Below are 13,060 nucleotides of genomic sequence, written 5' to 3'. Positions count from 1 at the left end.
GGATATGTACTTGGAAATGATGCTCAGCTCCTGAACTGTCAGTGGATGAAATATATTGCAAGCAAATGCCAAAATACTGCAGTCCTTTTAGGGTTTACAGGAGATGTTTGTTTAACATGCTAGCATGTGAAACCATAACACTCGAGGAAGTAAACAGTTTAGGATTATGGTAGTAGTGTTTAAATGTATCCCACAAAGCAAAAGAACCATTGAGCATGTATGGCAAGTCAAGAGCAAACAGAAGGGTTTCAGGAAATGGGGAACGGAAAAAGGACAGGTCGGGGAAAAAAGCAATCCGAGCGTAAATGAAGAGAGTTTCCTGTTCGGATAAATGAGGCGAAGGAGTAAAAATGAATGGAGGGTAGAAACTTCAAAAATAGAGGTGACTACGTGGGCATCAGAAGTGGAAATTCTCAAATAAAGACACAAAGAATATAAACATAGAGCGCGTTGGGGTAGAAGGGAGGAGACTGAAGTGAGGAAACAGAAAAAGGAGTACAAAAGGGAGAAAAAATCGGTCATCCAGAGTCTTCTGTCGAGGAAAGGAAGTGCTGTGGGTGAGGGAAAGGGTAGGAGAGTAGATTTACGTGGACATTGAAGAAAAAAAAACTTGTAGAATGTAGTGCCGAGATACAGGCATTTCATATATTAGTTTCTTACATTTGGTGACTGCCATTTATCTTGGACATTTTGAGGAAATATTGTAGAAGAAATTAATTATCAAACTTTAAATTTTAAGTGAGATCTTCAAAAAGCAAATCATGTGTGTTGGTTATTTCGGAGGGGATGGGGCAACCATAATTTACAACACCAATCTTAAAAAAAAATCTTAATTTCCTCCATTTTCCAATCGTGAAACATGGGACTTTGATTTAAGCAAATAATTTTTTTTCTATTTTTTGTTTGTTTGTTTGCAATGCAAGAGCGATTTCACTTTCCACTATTCAAAGAAGGTTCTTCGCAAACTTGTTTTAAAAAAAATCTAACTAAGCCATGTAAAATAATTTAGAATAGTAGCATAAAATGTCTTGCTTATGTTAAGCAATGACTTCTTGACTAATTTTTGACTTGGAACGTGACTCGTCCTCAGCGCCGTTTATTGACTTATTTTAAGCCGAATCTCTTTCTGTGTATAGTCTTTTTAATCATGGTTGTTTTAAGGATTCGGAATTGCCCCTATGTACTTGTGACAATGTCTCAGTCAATGAAACCTTACACATTGTTATGATTTGCTCTAAATATAATACTCTACGGTATAAGTTTTTGCCACCAATAATACAATTAATTAATTTCACTCAAGTTAGGTTGATCTTACTGTATTTACTCTTTTTAAATTCACCTACAGTTTGTTTCTTTCTTGTATGTTTTCTCTCCGAGGTTTCAAACCAAGTGTGATTATGTGGGTGTTAATTTCTGTATTTTTTAATTGAAACTGATTTGTCTTTTATGATTTTATTCTTAAAATCGAATAAAGGATATGAATTTGAATTTGAATTTGACTTCCTGACTCATTTTCTCATTCAGCTTTGTCTGAAAACCTTTGTGTAATATCATTTAGAACAATAATTGCGTTCTTCATCAAATATTGCTCATGAAGCAAAATGGTGCAAATGGTTTCAAACAGAATTACCAACCTAATAGAATTTCTGTAATGAAATGCTTAGTGTCATGGTAAAAAGTGAATGAACAGCAGCCGCGGTCCGTTCAGATAACAGCGGTGGGGCAATGGGGCTGTGTAAGGGGGGATTTCGAGGGACGATGCAGAGGGAAAATTAAATAAATAATTAATTTTCCCTCTGCATCGTCCCTCAAAATCCCCCCTTACACGGCTCCAACGCTGTTACCTGCATGGACTGCTGCTGATGTACCAGCCTGGTTTGCACTGGCAGATATAGTTTTTGGGTGTGCTTAGCGTAGACGAGATTGCTGCTTTCCAATAGATGAAAAAAAAACACTTTCTCAAGGCCATCAGTGAAAGAAGTAGCAAATATTTCAAACCACTGCTTAATATTTAAATATAGGCAGCCCCTTTGTTGGGAATAGGGCACTGTCTATCGCCTGTATTTTACAGCTCCTTCTAATGTGCAGACATAGATACTCAGTGAATTCTGATCTCACTCAAACGTGCTGCCTCTAGAAAACTTTAAATATCTGAAATTCATGCTCCACCTTTTATATTATTTCAAATTATTATTTAATTAGACCCAGAATGTGATGCTAGTCAATATACACATTAACCTCATTTGTCCCTCTTCCGTTTCCTTGATTAGCCAACCATGTGTGAGGTACGCACATTCAGTTAATTTTCTTTGCCAGTCCCTAAGGTTGTCTGTCTGTACAATACGTATATGATGCTTCCTCGGCGTGTCAATCTTTTTGTTTGGACGTTCTGCAGTAAAGAAACGTGTTGACCCGTGACACTCTGGAGGTACTTTTATAATTTTACCGACGATACGCAACCTTTGGGGCTCACCAACATCTCCTCAAGTGTTTTTTAAAGACAAGTCTCTCTCTCATGTTTCTAGCGCTAGGTCAAGGACATGTTTCTACGGGCCATTGTGTTTCTCACTTTTCTAGCGCAATGTCAAAGACATGTTTTTACCTGCCATGCATATTTCATTATGTATCGTGGGGTGCACAACTGCTCAGTTTTAAATGCTGTTTGTTGCTTATGCATGGCTTGTCCAGAGTTTAGTTGGACTATTGTTACAATTACACCACTTTATGTTTTAGTGTTGCCACATCCTTGTTCTCTATCTTAAGGAACCTTGATGCACAGTGCATTACGTTGCTCTTGGGGTGTTTGTCCAAAGGGTACAGTTTCTTTGCACACTTGTTTAGGTATTTTTGGTCTCATTTGATACACAATGCATTACTTGACCCTTTCGGTCTTTGTCCAAAGGGTGTGGTTTCCTTGCACACTACGTTTCTTCGTTCAGGGCATTTATGGGTAGGTGTTGTTCTCATACATCTCTATTCCTAGAGATAAGTCATGGATTCTCACCCATATATACTGTTTTGAAGTTGGTCGTGGTTTCAGACCCATATACATTTCCTGACCACTGTTAAGCTTCCTCACGTTTATGTCAGTTTTGGTTCCAGGTTCAGTCTTTTAGTATACGACCACCACACAGGGTGTACAGTTTGGGTTCAGTCCCATTTTTACACTTCATGTTTCTATCCCTTGTTCTCATACTTGGGTTGTTTGGGTTTCAGTCCCATTTTTACACTTCATGTCTCGATCCATTGTTCTCGTACTTGGTTTGTTTGGGTTTTAGTCCAGTCACTTCAGGGCACTGCATCACCGCGTTGTCTTCACATGTACTTGTTACCCTGCAGGGTGTATCTTATGGCTTATGGTCCCATCAGTACGGTGCACAACATATGACCTCTTCACGTGGTGTGTCGTTTGGGTTATGGTCCCATCACTACGGTGCACAACATTGGACCTCTACACAAGGTGTGTCATATGGGTTATGTTCCCTTCACAACGATGCACAAAGTATGACCTCTACACGAGGTGTGTTTTACATGGACATTTTTGAACGAAATGTTACGTTCACATCAAATTATTTTATTGAAATTTTAATGGGGTCTGTTGTAATTTTCCCTTATCTTCCCTGTTTCTCTCATGTGTTCAGCTTTCCTATTTGTCATTTGTGGATTCTGAATGCTTTTCTTTGTCAGGCTTCTTTCTCCGCTGTTTTTTTTTCTCTTATTTGGTGCGTTCTTGCCAATTTTTTATTTGGTCTCACCTTAATGTTCTTTACGGTGCTGTGCTTTACCTTCTCGCATGCTTACATGGCCAGTTGGCGTGTTTGGGTGTGGTCATTGGTGCGTTCTATGTTTGTGGAAGGGAGGATGGGTATTTCTTATCTGTTTCTCCTTCTTTGTTGTTGTTTCTCCTTTACATTGTTCATGTTGTTTCTGGATTATTTTTCTTCTCGATCTTGGGTTCTCTGTTTCTGATATCCTCCTTGTTTATCCTCTAGCTCAGTTTTTCTTTCTGTTTACCTTTTTTTTTGTTTTTTATATAGAAGGAAAGGGGATATGTAGTATCCTGGTTTTTATGTTATTCATGTCACCTCATGCTCTGCCAGTGGAATGTTCCAAGGACGATGTATTACAGAATGTTGGGAGTCATAAGACACAGTTGAGGGAGGGGCTGAGCAGCATGCTGGCTGCTCCTGGTGGGGTTCTGTACTGGACTTAACTACATGTCATACAACTAACTACAAATAAACATCTGAACATCCTTTAAACGTCTGGACTTCGTTACTACATAGTCAATAGACTGTGTTATGGATACAATGCACTGAAGGCCAGTGCACACACACTTAAATTTGTGTTGAGGGGCACCATAACAATACAAATGCACAGTTCCTGGCTGCGGCAAAATCTTGTGTCTGCACCGGGAACAATGCAATAGTGAAAAACGGACCTGCTCTTGGACACCACTGGCCTGCCTTTCACTTTGCAGTCGCCGACCCAGCATGAATTTGCAAGATGGGTCGAGAGTGACTCCACCGCCTGCAAGGGGATGTGTAGGAGATCCACAGGACCCCATTTCCCTCCTTTCAAGGGGCGCCTGCCGCAGGGTGGGGGAATTTACTGTGATCTCCCATCAGATACTTTGCCTGTGCACTACTGTGTAATACAATGTGATTGCAGGCAAAGGGATTACTCACTTGCATAGGACCATGCCTTTGAGATTGCATCAGTGCACATGTACAACCAACGGTACAGAGGCGGCAGTGAAAGCATCGGCAGCCCCTTCTTCCATACCAAAGTACCAAGGGGTCGCAAAATACAGGAGCATATTCCTGTTACACCTCTGGGGCACTTAGGGGCCAGATGTATAAAGCATTTTACGAGTCGCAAACGGCCCATCAGCAGCGATGTTTTAAGTCATGGGCAAAGTGGGCTCTGGCCCAGGTCCCTAGCCTTTCAGGGGGCACCCTGATAGAGCCAACTCTTTTCAGAAGAGAGTCTTACCTTGATGACCTTGAATAATTCTTAAACAGATTGTTTTAAATAATGTCTTCCTTTAATGTATTTGTAGTGTGGTTGACGTGTGAGAGTCTATTACAGTCATTTTGCATAGAAGTGTGTTTCTTACATGCAACATGCATAAAACGTTTATTTTAGATGACAGTAGGGCCTCACAGATGAGAAATGTGAGGTTGTCACAGACATTAATCGCAGTAATATTAGTGAGCTGCTGCTCTTGTACAATTTAAAAACACATGCCGCTATCTCTGAATAGTACATACAAACACATTTAGAATTTGTACCAGTGTGCCTGTGCACTGTCAGTGACCTGGCTAAAGAGTGATGAAAGAGTTCAAATTGAATAATACATTGAAAGCTGTTCTAAACAGGGGCCCCAAAATACATTTGGCCCATGGCCATAAATCAGTTTACGAACCGTAAAATGCTTTTTGGCATGTACAAAAGGCAAAATGCGGCTCAGTAACTTGTTACCGAATCGCATTTTGCTTTTGCGATTTGATGTTAGGAAGGGGCTTGATTAGGGTGTTAGCTCCTAATACCGAATAGCACTGGTATGTAGGAATGTTTTGCGACCGGGAATGCAGTAGATTTCATAAATGTTAATATCAATCAATGTATCTTTTTCTGTTTCTACATTTTTTTAGTGTGTTATCATTTTCATAATGTGCATTTTTACTCTATATGGCAAACATACTAATGTTTGTAGTTTATACTTTTCTACTTGGTACTATTCTTTATATGATTTTGGTTTATGTGTTTTTTTGGCACCCGTTTTCTTTGTTAGTTGTTCATTTGGTTCACTGTGGTCAAGACTTCTAAGCTGATATTTATGTGTATGCTTTTCTGATTCTGGGCACAACTATTTTTGTTTTTAGATATGTCTTTATTATCTTTTTATGATTAAACGTCATGTATAAAGTATATCTCTGTTAGTTAAATCAATTTGGTACAATCCTTCTACTTGCTATTTCAAATTGCACCAATGCAGTTTCATAATACCATTATGTTATAGTTAATAACATTGCCTTTTACATTCGTTGGTGTTTCCATCCTAGAGCAGGAGTAACTCCTGGTCTCCTGTATATTAAGAGATATCCTTATTATAACATTTTCAACCTTCTTAACAGTTGAAAAGTAACTTACTAAAATTCCGTGTGAGGTTAGTGACTCTACAATTAACATGACTTATTATATAGTAACACTTATTGTGTCAGGAACACCTGTCCCCAGTGATGTGTGAGGTCCGTATAGGGGGTATTTCCACACTTCTGTTTTGGCAAGCAAACTGATAGGAAGGGAAGTAGTGGTGTATTCTACTGGTGTAGTGGGCAACAACCTTCTTTATGTGAGTGGGATTTCTCACTCACATTGGCAGGCCTGGCTGATGTAGAGCACTACCTAGCCTTGTTAGTATGGTGATCTAGTATACTATCAGGAGTCGTGTTGGGGTTGTCAATTAAGTTAGTCTCTTTGGTAGTAAGATATGTTTTCCAATCTGGAGATTTATTTATGTTAGGGCGGATTAGTGAGGATCCCTTGGTTATCTGTAGTTCAGCTATTAGCACTTTGCGCAGATCATTAAGCCAAAGTGAGATTGGGGGAGATAGACGTGCCTTCCAGCACATGGCCAGGCTGCCTTTAGCAACTACAAAGGCTAGATGCATAAATGTATTCAATGATTTGCGTTTGGATGACTGTTTAGTGATTACTCATAGAAAATACTGCTCAACCACTTGTAGCGTCAGGCAAATGGCTTCTGTCAGTATATCAGCTATGTCTGACCAATATGTAGTCATTTTTTGACATGCCCATACCATGTGTGTGAATGTGGCCGTGGGGGTGTCACATCGCAGGCAGTTGTCTCTAGCGCCTGGGTACATCTGGGCTATCCTGTGCGGGGTTAAGCATGTATGATGAAGGTAGTTAAACTCCATGTTTTTAAGCCTTGCATTTATTTAGATGATGTTCGGGACTCCCAGACATTGTTCCTATTGCTTGTCTGTCAGTGTAATTTCTAACTCTGTGTCCCTGTGAGTCCATAGTGTTGTTAATGAAGGAGTCTCATCTTGGCGTAGTGAGGTACAAAGCACTGTGATGGCATGGCGGACAGTAGCGTCTGTAGAGAGCGTTTGGAGGAGAATTGAGACCCCTGGTTCCTCATGTGTCTTTCTCCATACTTTTTGCAGTTGGTTTGTCAAAAAGGTATATATTAGGAATGATCCCAGAGGTACCCCATAGTTGACCACCAAAGCATTAAATGTGCAAAACATTTTGTCTATCAACATGTCACCCCATGGTGTGAGTCCTGCATTGGCCCAATTTGTTGCTTCTGTTTTGTGACGGTGTGTCGTGCTTCCCATCATCACCCAAATGGGTAGTGCTGGAGCATAAGGAGTGAGTGGGCTTTTCTTGTGCACACAGTGATGCCAGCAATAGCGTGCAGTAGTCATCAGGAGGTTGCCTTGCTTCGGTGGTTCTGGGGTCTTTGTACACAATAACCAGTGTTGCGTGTGTCGGGGTTGCCTAATTTCCCAGTTCTGAGAGATTTTGATCGGCCATCCATCACATAGGCCATTGCAATTGGGCAGCTGCATAGCAATTCTCGTAGTTTGGAGCTCCTAGACCCCCCTCAGATAATGGTGCATATAGTTTTTTGAGCAAGACCCGTTTCCTATTCATTCCCCAGATCAGGGCCACCCATATCGATCTCAAATCCCTAATTATTCTCTGTGGTATTTGTAGGGGAAGTGCAGCAAAAAAGTACAGTAGTCTTGGTAGTAATAGCATTTTAGAGATGGCAATGGGGCCCAATAGTGAAATTGGTAATTCTGTCCAAAAAGGTAGGAAAGATCTAGCACTGGTCAGTACCTTACTCAGGTTCCCATCTAAGATATCCATAGGTGTGTGGTATACTTGCACCCCCAAATATTTAAATACGTCACAAGACCAGGGAACTGGTGTGGCTGGGTGTGCCCCTCTTTGCTCAGGAGTTAAGTATGTCATTGGGAATAACAATGATTTGTCCCAATTGACCTTTAGTCCTGATGCCCCTCCGAATTGCTCTAGTAGTCTCATGAGATCCTGAAGGTTAGCTACATTACCGCGCAAAAACACCAAACTCGTCATCTGCATACTATGATATCACATGCCATCTGTCATATGCCCATATTTCCCAGTTTAGTGCTCGTTGGTGCATCACGCATGCAAGTGGTTCCATTGCTAGTGCAAATATGATTGGTGAGACAGGGCAACCTTGACGGGGGCCTCGTTCAATTCTGAATGATTCCGATATAAAGGAACCAGTTTGTACCCTCCCTGTTGGTGTACTATATGATAGGGTTATTCATCACAGAAAGTGGGGCATCAGCCCATAGCTTATGAGTACCTATTTCAGGTTGTGCCAGCTCAGGGTTTTGAAAGCCTTCTCTATATCTAGAGATGCCACCCAGCAATGTGTCTCAGTAGGTTTTGCCCTATCTATCAACATGAACAGCCTACGTAGATTTAAGACGGTATCCCTATTTGGTATAAACCATTTTGGTCTGGGTGTACTAATATTTGACCTCGTCTATTAATCTGTTCATGAGTATTTTTTCTAGTATCTTATCGTTGGCATTTAGTAGGGTAAGGGTTGGTACACTCCCAGGAGTAACAGGTCTTTGCCTGGTTTAGGGAGTACTACCAATATCGCTTCTCGAAGGGAAGTGGATACTGTGCCTGTATTATATGCCTCTGTGTATATTCACTGTGAGCGATGTGCCATTCCAGTACGGTAGGTCGCATAGAATTCCAAAGGCCAGCCATCTGCTCCAGGCATTTTTTCTTCCGCCATTTTCTAGACAGCATCCTCTATTTTGTCTACCGTGATGGGAGACTCTAGCTCAGTGAGCATTGATGGTGGAACCTGAAGGAGCGCCACATCTTCTAAGAAGGTTTGTAGTTCTGTTGCATAGTTGGCATGTAGAGCACTATATAAGGTGGCATATTATGTGTAAAAGGTGTTGTTTATATCAAGTTGTATGTTGACTACATTTCTCCTGCTGTCTTTGATAGCAAGTATTGGGCTCCTGGGTGTGTCTGTGTGCAGCAGCCAGGCCAGTATCCTATCAGCTTTATCTCCTTCTGCGTGCTGTCTGTTAATGTTAATGTTATCGGATTTCTAGAGCGCATAGCTGCCCGAGAGCGTCCCAGCGCTGAACAAGTACTGATGGAAAAAGAGGGAAGGAAGCTTATGGGAACAGCCATGTCTTTAAGGATTTTCGAAATGCCAGAAGATTAGGTTGGGCGCGGAGGTCAGGAGGGAGGGAGTTCCACATCTTGGACGCATTATAAGAGAAGCGTCGGCCTCCCGAACGTGCTCGAAAGATCTTGGGTAGTTTAGTAAGGTTGGCATTGGATGATCGGAGAGGTCTGGAAGTGTTGTAGGGAATAACTAAATCTCTTAGTATGGGGGGGGCTTTGCCATTCAAAATTTTATGTGTAAGGCAGAGTGACTTGAACTGCACTCTTTCTGTGATGGGTAGCCAGTGCAGTGCTCGCATGGCTGGTTTGGCTGAGCAGCGGTTCCTGGTGTTGGTCAGAATCCTGGCGGCAGCATTTTGAACTACCTGAAGTTTAGTAGAGACTTTTAGAGGTGCACCAAGGTAGAGTGCATTGCCGTAGTCCAACCTTGATAGGATGAGACCCTGTATCAGAAGTTTCCTTGATTGAAAAGGGAGTAAAGGTAAGATTTTTCTGGTGGATCGCAGGAGACCAAAGCAGACTCCGGCAGTTTTTCTTGCTTGGGTTTGCATGGTGAGGTTTTTGTCCAGCCATAGACTGAGGCTTTTAATCTCTGGCTTGGGGGTTGGAGGTTTACCCATGCAAGGAGGCCAGAGGGAGTCTGTGAGGAGGTGGGCGTGATTTCCCATCACCATGATCTCCATTTTGTCGCCGTTAAGCTTTAAGTGGGATCTGTCCATCCAGCTGACAATGTCAGTCAGGCAGGAATAGAGGTCTATGTTGGGATTTTTTTGCTGGGTGAGGGAAACCACCAGCTGTGTATCATCTGCGTATGTTAGAAGTTTTATGTCGTGTGGGGTGACTATCTGTTCCAAGGGGGACATATATACTTTAAAGAGTGTAGGGCTCAGGGAAGAGCCCTGAGGCACTCCACAGCGTACAGGGGTCTCCTTGGATGAGTAGTTGCCCTCTATGACCTGGAATGAGCGGTCTTGCAGAAATGAATTTAGCCAGGATAAGGCGAGGCCTGAAATCCCAAGATCACTAAGTCGCTGGGCCAGGATCTGATGGTTGACCGTATCGAAGGCCGCGCTTAGGTCCAGGAAGATCACTGCCACTGATCCTCCTGTATCCATGATCTTCCTGGCCTCCTCAACCACGGTCAGCAACGTGGTTTCAGTGCCCTGACCCGGACGGAAGCCTGTCTGTGAGGATTTGAGTAGTTCATTGGTCTCAAGATAGTTGGATAGCTGAGAGTTTATACATTTTTCAGTTATCTTGCTAATGCAGGGGAGGAGGGAGATTGGCCTGAAGTTAGAAAGGTTAAGGGGATCCAAATTCGTTTTTTTTAGTAGAGCCCTAACCTTCGCCTTCTTCCAGCTGGGGGGAACCATACCATTGATCAAAGAGGAATTGATTACGTTTACCAGTGGTTCGAGAATAGTTGGTGTTACAAGTTTTAAGATTTTTACTGGGGCAGGATCTGAAGGTGAGCCACTTTTGAGTGACTGGAGAATCGGCGCCAGAGTGTCGGGGCTTAAGAGGGTAAATGAATCAAGTCCTGTGTTAGGCACGTTGATCTGTTTTGCCGTTACAGGAAGATGATCCGTGTTGGAAAGTGGGGGGAGTTTTTGTAATATATTTTGGATTTTTTGGTCAAAAAATATAGCCAGTTTGTCACATTGGTTATCTGAGGGATCGACAGATCCTGACGGTTCTGATGTTTTTAAAAGTTTTTTGACGATATGAAAGGTCTCCCTTGATGAGCATGATGCCGCACTAATTTTCTCTTGGAAAAAGATGGTTTGTGCATTTTTCAAGGCTTTTTTGTACGCAATAATGGACAGTCTGTAGTCTTTCTTACGTTCAGGGTCGAAGTCTTTCCGCCACACTCTTTCAGCTTTTTTACAGAGTTTTTTTAGGTGGCGGGTCTCCTGTGTAAACCAAGGGGCTGGGTTTTTTTTACGGGAGGTAAGGTGTGGTTTTTTTGGGAGGATCGTATTAAGGGAATTTTCGATCCAGGAGGAAAATTTTGTGTCAGCTCTTATAGGGTCTAATTCGTGGATTGGTTTACGGCGTTCTAAGACTAGTTTCCATTTTTCAATGTCTAGTTTGGCCCAGGGACGCGAGGGAGCGACAGAGGGCTTGTTGGGGGGGGGGGAGATGTTAGGTATTTCCCATCTGAAGGGGATGAGTAAGTGGTCCGACCATGGCAGAGGGATCGGGGCATTGGTTTTAAGATCATCGATGTTGCATATGATAGGGTCAAGAAGATGTCCGAGCCTATGTGTAGGTTGGTTGTTCTGGAGCTGGAGCTGGAGAGTTGCTAAATCTGCCAGTAGTTCTACTGCAGTGTCGTCATTGTCCCTATCAAAATGAATGTTGAGGTCTCCTAGGATGATCATGTTAGATGAAGTGCTCGAGAGAGCAGTTGAAAATTCTAGTAGAGAGCTACAAAATTGGCCTAAAGGCCCTGGTGGGCGATAAATGAGGACTCCAGAGAGGGAGTTACAAGGGGACAGTTGGATGTTGAAATGTATATTTTCACAGTTCGATAGGGGGCTGTCGTAAAAACGACATGTGAATTGATTGTTATAAATAATCGCTATACCTCCTCCCTTACCCTTCGCTCGGTCTAGATGTTGAAGTAAAAGACCCTGAGGTAGGGCCTGGGCAATGTCGAAGTCCGATTCTGGTCTGAGCCACGTTTCTGTGAGAAATAGGATCCCAAATTTCTCCTCTTCTAGTAGCATATGTATTTCCTGGGTGTGCTTGGGTAAGGATCGACAATTTAACAAGCCCATTTTAATGATTGTCGGTGGGAGTTGGTTCTTCACAGCTGGGGTGAATTTGAAAGGACAGTTTGGACAGTGAGTGCACAGGCTCTCACCTGTGAGGGAGTTGGTACAGGAAGGCTGTAGGGGTTGGTACAGTCGAAGCAGGGAGTCCCTGGAGTATGACAGACTAGCATGATAGGAACGGTCCAGGGTGGCCATGTGTTCTCTATAGTCTATGGCTCCCAGGAGGTCTAGTGTTTCCTGAAATTTAATTTGCCCTTTGTCAGTTGTACTGCCTTTGTTGAAGTGTCAGGGATCTCTAATTCTATTCGATTTATCTTTAGTTCCAATTGTGTTAGTTCTTTACGGAGGGTTATTTTAGTTTAATAGACCGTCTTGAGCATATGGGCTTGCAATACCACCTTAAATGCGTTCCATTCAGTCCTTAAGTATGATGCAGTTCCTTTGTTGTCTTGGAAGTAAGGGGCATATGTACAAGTGCCTATCGCCCCCACAACTTCACCTATAGTGACGTTGTGGTGGCGAAAGGGGCTGCGCCTTATGTACATGGGAGCATTAAGCCACCTTGCACATAAGGCCCCCTTTCATGCTATGGTTAGTGTGAAAGGGGTGGGCAGTGGGTGTTGCGGTGGGCCTTCCACCACAACACCATTCATTTTGATGCTGCTCCCTATGTACAAGGGTGTCGTGCATAGGAGGCAGCGTCAAAATTAAGACCAGGTAAAAACTGGTTTTAAGATAGCAAAACGAGGAGAAATGCATTATTTCTCCTCGTTTTTGCTTTTTCCATGTGTGCTGCCTTTTGCAGCACACACAGAAAAAGCAAAATTCCATTGTTTGTTTATGTACAGGAAGATGTCCCTTAAACATAAACAAACTTTTAAAAAAATGGCATTTTGTCACTTTCACGTGTGCTGCATGAAGCAGCACGCATGGAAGTGAAAGAATGGTATTTCTAGGATTGTTTATGTGGAGAAAGGGACACCTTCCTACACATGAACAATCCTCCTCTGCACACAGACACCCTT

This window comes from Triturus cristatus, chromosome 4_1 (genome assembly GCF_964204655.1).
Source record: "Triturus cristatus chromosome 4_1, aTriCri1.1, whole genome shotgun sequence".
In the NCBI taxonomy this organism is placed as follows: Eukaryota; Metazoa; Chordata; class Amphibia; order Caudata; family Salamandridae; genus Triturus; species Triturus cristatus.
This window is presented reverse-complemented; position numbering follows the sequence as displayed.